The sequence below is a fragment of the Herpailurus yagouaroundi genome, unplaced genomic scaffold (genome assembly GCF_014898765.1).
Source record: "Herpailurus yagouaroundi ecotype Mexico unplaced genomic scaffold, PumYag 142, whole genome shotgun sequence".
Taxonomy (NCBI): domain Eukaryota; kingdom Metazoa; phylum Chordata; class Mammalia; order Carnivora; family Felidae; genus Herpailurus; species Herpailurus yagouaroundi.
Genome location: NW_024412397.1, coordinates 9,247,818 through 9,259,396, shown reverse-complemented (window position 1 = coordinate 9,259,396; position 11,579 = coordinate 9,247,818). Strand labels below are relative to the sequence as shown.

Here is an 11,579-nt window from a genome sequence, read left to right as displayed (position 1 = left end):
GTATCCAGTGCAGGCCTTCAGCAGATTCAAACATTTTTTAATTGAGTAACTAGTTTATTCTGAGTTCAACATACAGAAATAGCTAATCCTCCTATGGTTCTCAAAATACGGATCTTACATCCTGCAGCTCAGAAAAGGTAATTTACTTAATAGCTCTGAATGATGGAGTTGCCATTTGAAACAATGTTTCAGACTCAGCTGTTGTTCTGCGTGTAAGCCCCACAGGGCCTCCCAGGATCTCTTTACCGCTGTAGAATTCTCTCCCTTCGTTTTCCTCCCCTTTTCAGTCAACCTAGTTGAGCTAATGGTACGAATGTTTGACCAATTTCCCTGGGAGTTATGCTAGGTTCTTCCCAACTTCGTAAGTAAGGCACTCACTGTATGAGTTTCTGTACATAAGCTTAAAAACAGGGAAATCAAAAGTGTTCGAAGGAGGAGGTACAGGTGTTTTCTTCTTGATCTGAGTCCTAGGTGTATGGATCTGTTCACTTTGTGAAAACGCATTGAGCTCTGCCCTGACAGCTATGTACTGTCTGTATATGCATCCTAACAATGAGAGTTTAAGAGCAAATAAAGCTACATAAGTTTTTTTTTTTATTTTTAATGAAAAGGTGCTCATTATATGGTGTTAAACAGGGCTTCACAAATTGGAATCATTTACCTGGAGAACCTGATAAAGCAGGTTTCTGAATACTCCTTAGAGAATCTGAACCAGTAGGTCTGCATTTGTGTTTCTCACAGCTTCCCAGGTGATTCTGTTGCTCTGGCCTGCAGACCTCATTTAGCGTGGAAGGAAAATAAATTCAGAAAATACCATTCATTTTAGGTTGCTTTGTGTAAAATACATGAAGTAAAAAAAAATGTAGAAATAAAAAGTTTTTTATAGTTATTTCTTGGTGTCTAATGGTTTTATTCCTGGTTTTAATTGGTACTTTTAAATGTCTAATTTATAATTTTGGTAAATATTATTAGATATAACCCACATTAAAGAAAGGTCTCTGGAGTTCTCAATGTATTTTTAGGAATGTACAAAGGCCGTAAGAACAAGAGTTTAAAAACAAAGTGGACATTTGTAGAACTCTGCATTAAACAAGTAGGTAATGGATGTAGTAACATATATTGAAGAGGTAAAAGAAAAGCATATCATAAAGTAAGTTTCAACGGATTGAAAAAAGTGTGGTGTTATCAATGTGTTCTCTGACTACAACACAATAAGATTATAAGGCTATAGAAGATAAAAATATCTCCCACATCTGGAAATTTAAAAACACTTATAAAGAACATCTTTGTAAAAAAAAAATAATAGGAACTAAAATATACCTAGAAGTAAACAAAAAATATGCCTACAAAAATTGTAGGATGCAGCAAAATCTCAGGGAAATGTATAGATGCAAATGCCTTTTTATTTTAGAATGAAAAAGATGAAAATTAGTGAACTAAAAAGTCTCCTTAAGAAGTGGGTGAAAAAAAAAAAAAACAAAAAGGATGGATGGCACAAAAGATACACAGGGATGTTCATTTTCTTTTATTTGCCAGAAACTGCACTGAGAACATAACATTGAATAAACTGGACCCTGGTGCCGTTCACTTCCTGGTGGGTCGCAAGAGTTATCACTCATAAGGCTCATATATTGAGGCAGGCAGTGTTCTAAATGCTTTACATGTGTTAACTAATTTAGAAAGGAAAAAAAAAGATAAACAGAGACTCAAAGGAAGTCCCAAAGCATTTTTTTTTTAAGTTTATTTATTTTGAGAGAGCACGTGTGCGTGAGCAGGGAAGAGCCAGAGAGACATGGAGAAGAGGGAGACAGAGAATCCCAAGCATCCCCAATGCGGGGCTCAATCCCACGAACCATGAGGCCATGACCTGAGCCAAAATCAACAGTTGGACACCCAACCAACTGAACCACCCAGGTGCCCCACAAGTAGGTTTTTTGAAGCAAGAGATAAAATGGACACATTTCTTGTTTTAGGGAGTCCGGAAATAGAGAGCACGAGAAAACATCTAAAGCATCCAGAAATCGTCTCCTGGACACCTTCCAAGAGGCAGGCTGAATCATCCTTCAGCCCCAGAGAAGGGGAGGCCAATTTCAGGTGTTCAGGTAAGAAAACTGCACACACATGGGGCGCCTGGGTGGCACAGTCGGTTAAGCGTCCGGCTTCAGCCAGGTCACGATCTCGCGGACCGGGAGTTCGAGCCCCGCGTCAGGCTCTGGGCTGACGGCTCGGAGCCTGGAGCCTGTTTCCGGTTCTGAGTCTCCCTCTCTCTCTGCCCCTCCCCCGTTCATGCTCTGTCTCTCTCTGTCCCAAAAATAAATAAAAATGTGGAAAAAAAATTAAAAAAAAAAAAAGAAAACTGCACACATCTTGTTTCCCCTGTCTACATGCCAACTCTTGAAGGAGAAGGCCCCAATTAGCGAGCTGGGAAAGCAAAAGAGAGAGAAGGTCAATCAAGACCCCCAGTCCCACTGTGAGTTTCCAGCCTAAAACAGTCTCTAGGATGGGAAAGAGAAAACTTTTTGATGGTAAATCTAGTTCAGAATTTTGTTAGTACTAAGGACTGAGTGTACAAGTAATTGAATTGTGCTTTCAACTTAATTACATCTTGTATCCAGATGGGCTTGTTAGAATTTTTATCCAGAGATCGGGGAAGAATACCTACACAGAGAAATATTTAAAGGAATGATGGGAGGAAATCAGTTATTTTGATTTTGTTGCCATTATAGTTTATTCAGTATAATTACATTAATATTAGGAACAGAAGAGTGACATAGATATAGAGAGCAGAGGCTAAACAGATAAACAACTTTCACATAATATAGACAAAAAATTAAACAAAATTGAAAAGTTATAAAAATAATAATTTACCAAAATCACTTCAAGACCTAGGAGGATAATAGGATAACCATGAAAGAAACTGAATCAGAATTTTTAAAGTGTCTTATAAAAAAGGTGCTATCCAGCTTTTATGAAAAAAAAAGTCTGTTACAAACTCTTCCAGAGAGGGGCGCCTGGGTGGCACAGTCGGTTAAGCGTCCGACTTCAGCCAGGTCACGATCTCGCGCTCCGTGAGTTCGAGCCCCGCGTCGGGCTCTGGGCTGATGGCTCAGAGCCTGGAGCCTGTTTCTGATTCTGTGTCTCCCTCTCTCTCTGCCCCTCCCCCGTTCATGCTCTGTCTCTCTCTGTCCCAAAAATAAATAAACGTTGAAAAAACAAACAAAAAAAAAAAAAAAACAAAAAAAAACAAACTCTTCCAGAGAATAAAAAAAAAAAAAAAATAGGAAACTCCTCAATTTGTTCAAAAGGTGAGTATAAACTTGGTTTCAAAACCAGAGGAGGCATTTGTGAGAAAGGAAGTGTACAGATCAATTCATTCATGAACAAAAATGCAAAATATGCCAAATAAAATGTCATCAAATGGGATCTACCAATACACCAAAAAAGATTAAATTGAGATTTCTTGTCCAGAAAAACCAATTGTGTATTAACACCAGGGGGAAAAATTAGTGTAAATATTCCACAATTTACAGATAAAAGATGAAATTTATGTAACATTTAAATAAATGCAGTGAAATAATTTGAACTTGGTACACATCAACCTTCAATCACAATAGTAAGCTGGAACCAAAGGAGCAATTTCTCAACGTAATATTCTGTTCAGGTTAATGTCTGGCAGTCCTGGAATTAGCCTGAACTGTTTCGCTATAGAAGTTTCTGTTGGGTACTAACCTCTACTTGCAACACCTGAAACATGCTGATTACTAATGTTGCTTTCTAACTATGGGCACAAGGAGTTTTATGGTGGTTTTTTAACAACAACCTGTCAGCATTGCGTATTGGTAAGAGTGAGATCAATGGTTTGCATCTGGTCTTCATGAGATCCCCCTCCCAGAGAGCTCTGCTGTTGAGGCTGATTTTGTACCAGGAATATGCATATGCAACCAGCAAAATATTAAAAAGCCCACTGAGATTCCTAGGCTCCCTTGTTCCAACGTGTCTTATGCATGTGCAGGGGGTTCCTGATTCAAGAGAGAAAGTGCTTATTACAACAATGACTGTTACAGAAGATAGAAGTTTTGTACCGGGTCTCTACAGACCCCTTGTTGTGAGACAGCCTTTGACAGCGATCCAAACTCTTACTTCAACAAGGTTGTTATACGATAACAATATGGTTGTTATACTATACCAACGTTGTTGTTATACTCTGATGAGTTATAAAGTATTATTACTTGGCATCCTAACAGCCTTCTTATTTTAGTGCAGTTGGCATTAGAGGTGGGGCTGCTTAGCAGACTTTTGACTCATTCTTTGCCAAAAATATGGCATAGGCATTATTTAGAAAGAAAAAGGATGACTCTGATAATGGGGATAGAAAGGAACTACTTATGCGGACGGGATTGTCCCGCTAGGCTTGGTTCAGAGTAGCATAAGCTTTGAAATCAGTGACTGATAGTAAGACTTTGCATGACAGAAATGATAGAACCTGAATGCCAGGAGCTAGCAAAATTCGAAGACAAGTGCAAACTGATGGCAGGTTGGCTGAATCACGTCCTATTTGCTGCTTTCAACATGAGCCAGAGGGAAGGTTCAGAGTCTCCTTCAACTCCATCCTCTCTTTCTAGCAAATGGAGCTCCAACCAAAGGAACGTAGGCACTATAACTTCTGATGGGTCAGCTAAGCCTGCGAGACTCATTACAACCAAGAAGGTAATTAGTGCTGTCGATGATGGAGGAAAGCCATAAAGTAAGGGATTATTTGGTAACAAAATGGAGGCCTTTTGTAGATGGTCATAAGCATTGTCCTGATGACCTTTGTTAAAATGGTTCCTGAGAGTTTTAGATTAAGTAGCAGTGTCTCTGGTTTTGAATACTGTGGAGTGGAGAGGATTTTTGCACTCATCCTGGATCTTCCCTTGGCTGCTGTCTTCCTAGGGATAATTCAAGGAATAGTCCTTGCTGATTAGAATGGATCCAGGCAAGGGACATTCCTACTAGAGAAGGGTAATTCCTCTGCCCCTCTCTGTCTTTTAAATAAATGTCAATGTCTGCTGAAGTGGCAGAAATGCTGCAGATGGGGACTGTACTGGGGGGGGGGGGCTACAGGACAATGAGATCAGCCATGCATGGGATGCCCCTCACTCAGATTATAAGGAGCCCTACCACCGTGGACACCATATGTGATATTTCTCTTAGAGCTCAGAGGATGTAAAGAGGCAGTTTCCAGATCCCCTGTCCCAGCTTCCTTCTGTGACACTTCAGGATAATATAAAGGTTACAGTTTTACAAAGGAAGGGCAAGAAAAGGACAAAAATGAAGAACTACAACTCAACACCAAAGACCCACAAATAACCCGATTAAAAATAGGCAGAAGACATAACCAGGTGTTTCTCCAAATTAGACATCCAGATGGCCAACAGACACATGAAAAGATGCTCAACATCACTCATCATCAGGGAAATGGAAATCACAACCACGAGATATCACCTCACGGTATGGCTAAAATCAAAAGCACAAGAAACCAGTGTTGGTGGGAATGTGAAGAAAAAGTAACACTTTTGCATTGTTGGTGAGAATGTAAACTGGTGCAACCACTGGAAAATAGTATGGAGGTTCTTCAAAAATCTAGAAGCTGAATTACTATATGATCCAATAATTCCATGACAGGGTATCTGTCTAAAAAAATTAAAAAACACTAATTCAAAAAGAAATGCACCCCTATGTTTATTACAGCATTATTTGTGATAGCCAAATTATGGAAGCAACCCAAGTGTGCATTAATAAATGAATGGATAAAGAAGATGTGGAATGGAATATTACTCAGCCATAAAAAGAATGAAATCTTGCTATTTTTGTTTTTATTTATTTAAAATCAATTTTTTAATGTTTATTTTTGAGAGAGAGACAAACAGACAAAGCATAAGCAGGGCAGGGGCAGAGAGAGAGGAGACACAGAATCTGAAGCAGACTCCAGGCTCTGAGCTGTCAGCACAGAGCCCAAGGCGGGGCTGGAACCCGTGATCTGCGAGATCATGACCTGAGTGGAAGTCAGACACCTAACTGACTGAGCCCCCCAGGTGCTCCAGAAATCTTAACCATTTTCGACAACATGGATAGATCTAGAGGATATAATGCTAAGTGAAATAAGTCAGAGAAAGACAAATAGCATATGATTTCACTCATGTGGAATTTAAGAAACAAAGAAAACAAACACAGGGGAAAAAAAAGAGACAGAAAAACCAGACTTTTAATTAATAGAAAACAAACTGATGGTTACCAGAGAGGAGGTTGAGGGATGAGTGAAGTAGTTGATGGGGATTAAGAGTACAGTTATCTTTATGAGCACTGAGTAATATATAGAATTGTTAGATCACTATGTTGTATACCTATAACTAATGTAACACTGTATGTTAATTATACTGGAATAAAATAAATAAAAAGTTAAAAAATGAAAATAAATAAAAGCCCCCTCTCTTCCTAAAAAAGACAAAGACAAGAATTCAGGACTGAATGATGTGGAAGTGTTTAGATGGTTAAAGTAAAATGGCATTAAAAAAGAGGAAATTGGGCCACCTGGGTGGCTCAGTCTTTTAAGCATCTGACTCTTGATTTTGGTTCAGGTCATGATCTCACAGTCATGAGATTGAGCCCTCTGTCAGCCTCTGCACTGGGCGTAGAGCCTGCTTGAGATTCTCTCTCTTTCATTCTCCCTTTGCCCCTCTCCCTGCTTGTGTGTTCTCTCAAATAAATAAATAAGGAAATAAATAAAATAAAATAAATAAATAGTGGGGAAATTGGAGTGTCTGCTGAAACCTTGATAGATTTTTAAAGAAGCCAGTAAAACACAATTGCCTATCCTCAAGCTTCTCAAGATATAAAAATATCAAAGCATATATACTTATCTTGTCTGAGTGTAGAAGATTTCGACATAGAGAAAAGTTTTCATGAGCCTACAGCATCAAGTTCTAAAATACCAATTTTTAACACTAAGGCAAGATACCATTTTTCTATTTACTGCAACTGAAAACAACAGCAATTTATCTCACAGTTCTGCAGATTAGAAGTCCAGTAGACTAAACTAGTTGATCTGCTCTAGGTCGCACAAAGCCAAAAGTCAAGGTGTCAGAAGGCTCTGGGAAAGAACCCACTTCCAGGCTCGTTGATGTTGCTAGCATAATTTGCTTCCATGTGGTTGCAGGACTGTGGCCCCTGTTTCCTTGCTAGTTCATGGCTGGGAGTTCTTCTCTGCTTCTGGAGAGAACTTTCCTTGACTGTGGCCCCCTTCAAAGCCAACATCAGTGCATCACGTCCTTCCCAGGTGTCATATCCTTCTAACTTCCCCTTCTGCTTCAACCTTCTGACTCTTCTTTCTTCTGTTTTCATGGGCTTGTGGGGCTACTTTGGGTCCACCTGGATAATCCAGGATGATCTCCCTACCTTAAAATCACTCATTAGCAACCTTCATTCCATGTGCAAAGACCTTTCAGAACAGTGCCTAGATAATTTTTCTGAGTGAATAAAGATAGTATGTGAATCTTGAATGTCAAGAATTTTTTCTACTATAGGCAGTGATGGAAGATAGAGCATTACAAGAAGGACAGGGTCTCCTGACCAAATCAATCCCTATGGGAGCACCATAGGGATGGGCGAAATGATCTGCAGGTGTAGAAGAAGTTCTTTTAGGTCAGCTGGTCATAGGAGCACTGCCTAGGTCTACTAATGAGCCCCTCGGGGGTGATAGAATAAACTTAGGGGAACAGGGAGATGCTACTGTAAAAAAGGAAAAAAAAATTAAAGTCTCATTAATAGTTGAAATGCATGATTTTAAAGAGTATACTGTGGGGATGTCTCCCTCACCTGAATGTATAATTGGTATGCATATAATGATTGGCTAAAAAGTCTTCCTCTACTGCTAAATTGAGAAAAATAAATAATTTGTAGATCTTCCCTAAATCCAGTACTAATTGGATATGAAAAATGGGAGCTGTTAGAGCTTTCTAAGCCTATTCAAATAGTTAATTTGAAAAGCTATTATATGCTGAGGGCAACAAAAATTTACTGCCTTAATTAAGGACATGTTAGATGCAAGTATGTTAGTACCTATATACACTCACTCTGGAATAAGCTGATGCTGCCAGTGAGGAAGGCCAATGGCTCCTGGAGGGGACTCCAATAAAAAGTAACCCGATAGCTTCAGGTATGTTCCAAAGTATTCAAGTGCTGAACAGATTATTTCAACAAGCTGAAGGTGACCAGTTTTCTGTAGTTGACCTGGCTAATACCTTTTTTCAATATTATTTGCTAGGGAGCATCAATAGCAACGTGCATTTGTGTGGAATGGTTTCCAGTGTACATTTGCCTCAAGAATATTTGGACTCCTCTCTGCGTTGTCACAATGTATGAGGCAGATCTAGTGTAATATAACCATACAGCGTTCCTGTGGACTCTACTGATGATGTTATGATTATTTCTGAAACTGGGAACCAAACCAATAGCAACTTCATTGTGATCATGAGTCATATGACTGGTCAAGGATGGTTAATGAACCCTGAAAAAAGTTCAGGACATTGTACAGACTGTAAAATTTGGGAGGAGTGCATGGCTAGAGTGTCCTGTTACACATAGACCACTAAGAATAAAATATTATTGTTCCCTCCCCCATAGACTAAACAAGAGACCTAATATCTAATTAGTTTATTTGGCTCTTGGAGAAATCATATCCCCCATTTAAGGATACTGTTGGGCTTGATCTATTTAAATCACCTGGAGAAGGTCATATTTGATTGGAAGCCTGGAAGCCTTCCTGGAACTGGAGAAGCTATAGCCCAAGTTATCCTGTTTGCTCCTTATGTTACTGCTAAGACATCAATTGTGTGCCACCCATCCCTGCCCCCGCCCCTGGCCAAATTCATATGTTGAAGCCCTAACTCCTAACGTGATGGTTTTTTTAGAGATGTGGTCTTTGGGATATAATTAACTTTAAATGAGGTCATGGGAGGTAGGACCCCCATGATGGGATTAGTTCCCTTATAAGAAGAGAAAGAGATCTGAGAGCTCTCTCCTCTCCTCCATATAAGAACACAGCAAGAAATCAGCTGTCTGCAAGCCAGGAGGGATGCTTTCATCAGAACCCATCTGTGCTGTCACCCTGATCTCAGACTTCCAAGCCTCCAGAACTTTGAAAAATTAATGTCTGTTGTTTAAGGCACCCAGTCTGTGGTATTTTGTTACAGCTGCCTGAGCTGATCCATATAGGTGCTAATGCTGAAACGATACTTGAAATGTCAGCCACCTGCTTTGATGCAGACTCAGGTCTTTGGAAAAAACCCATAATCGTAGTCAACAGTGACCTCTGGGATTTTGGGCTAGAAAATTATCTGGTATATTTCCTCGGAAGACAGTAATAAGCTAGTTATTGGGCATTTACTAAGACAGCCCCATTAACTGAAGCACATAACATTGTATCAATTCCTGAATTACCTCTCCTGTGATGGGTAATGTCAAAAAAGAATCCCAACAAGGAGACAAATGCCCATCATAAAATGAAAATGGTATTACAGAAGCATTCTGCCATGGGGCATAGTAGGACTCAGTGCATTCATGAGCACATAGGCTATTTTCCGCTAGGACCTCATAAAAAAGCTATCTAAAGATTTGCCGGCTGATATTATCAAAGTGTCTCACCTTTCCACCAATTTCCCAAGGATGTTAGGGAACTGAGCTGGTTCACAGGTGGCAGGTCCAGAATAGAGTGCTTTCCATGGGGAAAGCAGTTATCCTGTGCTAAGCATACAGTAACCTCTTCACAGAAAGAGGCAAAAGCAAGTGAGAAGGCCAGTGGGCTGAGTTAAAGCAAGGACACTTCTAAGAACAAATACAATTCCTACAATTGGGCGCATACTTATACTTGGACTGTTGCTTACTTATGGACTTGCCATTTGGTCTGGCTGGTGGGCCATCGGTAACTGCACAATAGAGAGACCCCTGTGACAGGTACCACTCTGTGGAAATCACTATGGCAATTCTGAGTGCAATCAAAGTAGAACCTATTCACATTCACCAAAGAACTCCTAGTTTCTCTACGTGGCTGGAATCCACTGATGCTCCAGTGCTATCTCTTGAAGTGGCAAACTGAGGCCATGTAAGGACATGCTAGAATTCAGGTCATGCTGTGATAGGCTGAATGGCGACATATACCACTGGGCTCTGCTGAAACTCCAGTCATTACTAAAATTGTGCTACAACACAGAACGGGAAAGGCAACAGGAACAGGAAAGGCAACGTTTGTAGCTAATCCTGGGGAATGTTTCTAGGGAAGAAGAGCCAGCACATAACATGCAAGCCAGATCGTACTCTTTCCCTATTCTTTCAAGAGGAATTGAATGGAATATATAGGCATGATACATATTCTTAACTTGGCCTTGCCTGCTCAGTAACTGAAGCCACCGCTGCTAAAACCACCTGAGGATTGAACAACGGAAACAAAAATATTGAGCCAGTTTGGGCCTTGTAGCTACAGTCCTCAGATCAAACTAAAGCTTTAAACCTGTTGTACCAACAGCACCTTGCAGCTGTGCTGTGTTGTCCCTGCAGGCTTAGGTGAGGCAGGCGTGGCCTGGAGTAGGCAGATCAATTTAGTCTCTTGTCTCCTGCCTTGAGCAGCCTCATTCATTTACATCAGAGTGCCCTAAAAGAATTATCTTCCTCTGTGGACTGTACTGTATTCAAAGAGTTGGGAAATACTAGGGTTCAAAATAAGGATCAATAACATATCAAAAATTATTGTTAACGGTAAAAAAATGGGAGACTTTCCTTTAATTTCAGCAACCAGATGAGAAGTTTATTATTACCACACCAATGAAATATTGCACTGAAAATCTTGACTTGGGTAGTAAAATAAAGAAGAAAAAGGGACAACATAAGAATGAGAATAAAAGGAAACCAGCATTAATCTTACATAAGACTATTTATATTGAAAAAGGGGAGAGTTAAGATGACAGAGGAATAAGGGGACCCTAAGCTCGTCTCAACCCTCGAACGCAGCTAGATGGTTATCACATCATTCTGAACACCCAAGAAATCATTATGATGACTGAGAGATCAAACTGCATATCTGCAGGTTGAAAAACAGCCACCTCGTGGAAGGTAGGAGCTGTGGAGAGTTGATTTGAGGGAGAAAGGATGCCCTTTCTCATGATTGCTGTGAAGGAGAGGAGTCCTGATCATGGACGGAAGAGCAAGAGAGAGAGACAGAGAGAGGAAAAGTGAAAACAAGGGATTGCACAAGAAAAACCTTCCCCAAACCATTGACTGGAAAAGGAGAGGGACTGACTATGTACACTTCTATAAGCAGCAGGGCACGAAGTCTGAAGTGTTAGAAGTCCGTGCCATTGCCTGGGCCATGCCTGGTGGGCTCAGTGGTGCTCTGGTGGGGAAGGAGGACAGAGGCCTGGGAGGGGACAAGTGGTGTAAGGATCCTCTGGGTCAGGCTGGGAGAGACAGTTCCCCTTCTTGGAGTTCATTTGGGAGTGCTGGCGGAGCCTCTCTGGGGTCAAAACAACCGGCAGCAGCAACATGCTGCC

At 40.4% G+C, this 11,579-nt stretch overlaps 1 protein-coding gene across 1 annotated transcript in view; it reads left to right on the top strand.

The window, feature by feature from the left end:
* Positions 1-11,579, top strand: part of CCDC102B (coiled-coil domain containing 102B) — a 195,062-nt gene that overhangs the window by 825 nt on the left and 182,658 nt on the right. Inside the window, 1 exon segment of the mRNA XM_040478595.1 lies at positions 1,974-2,102. The gene's annotated coding sequence lies outside the window, so the exon portion shown is untranslated.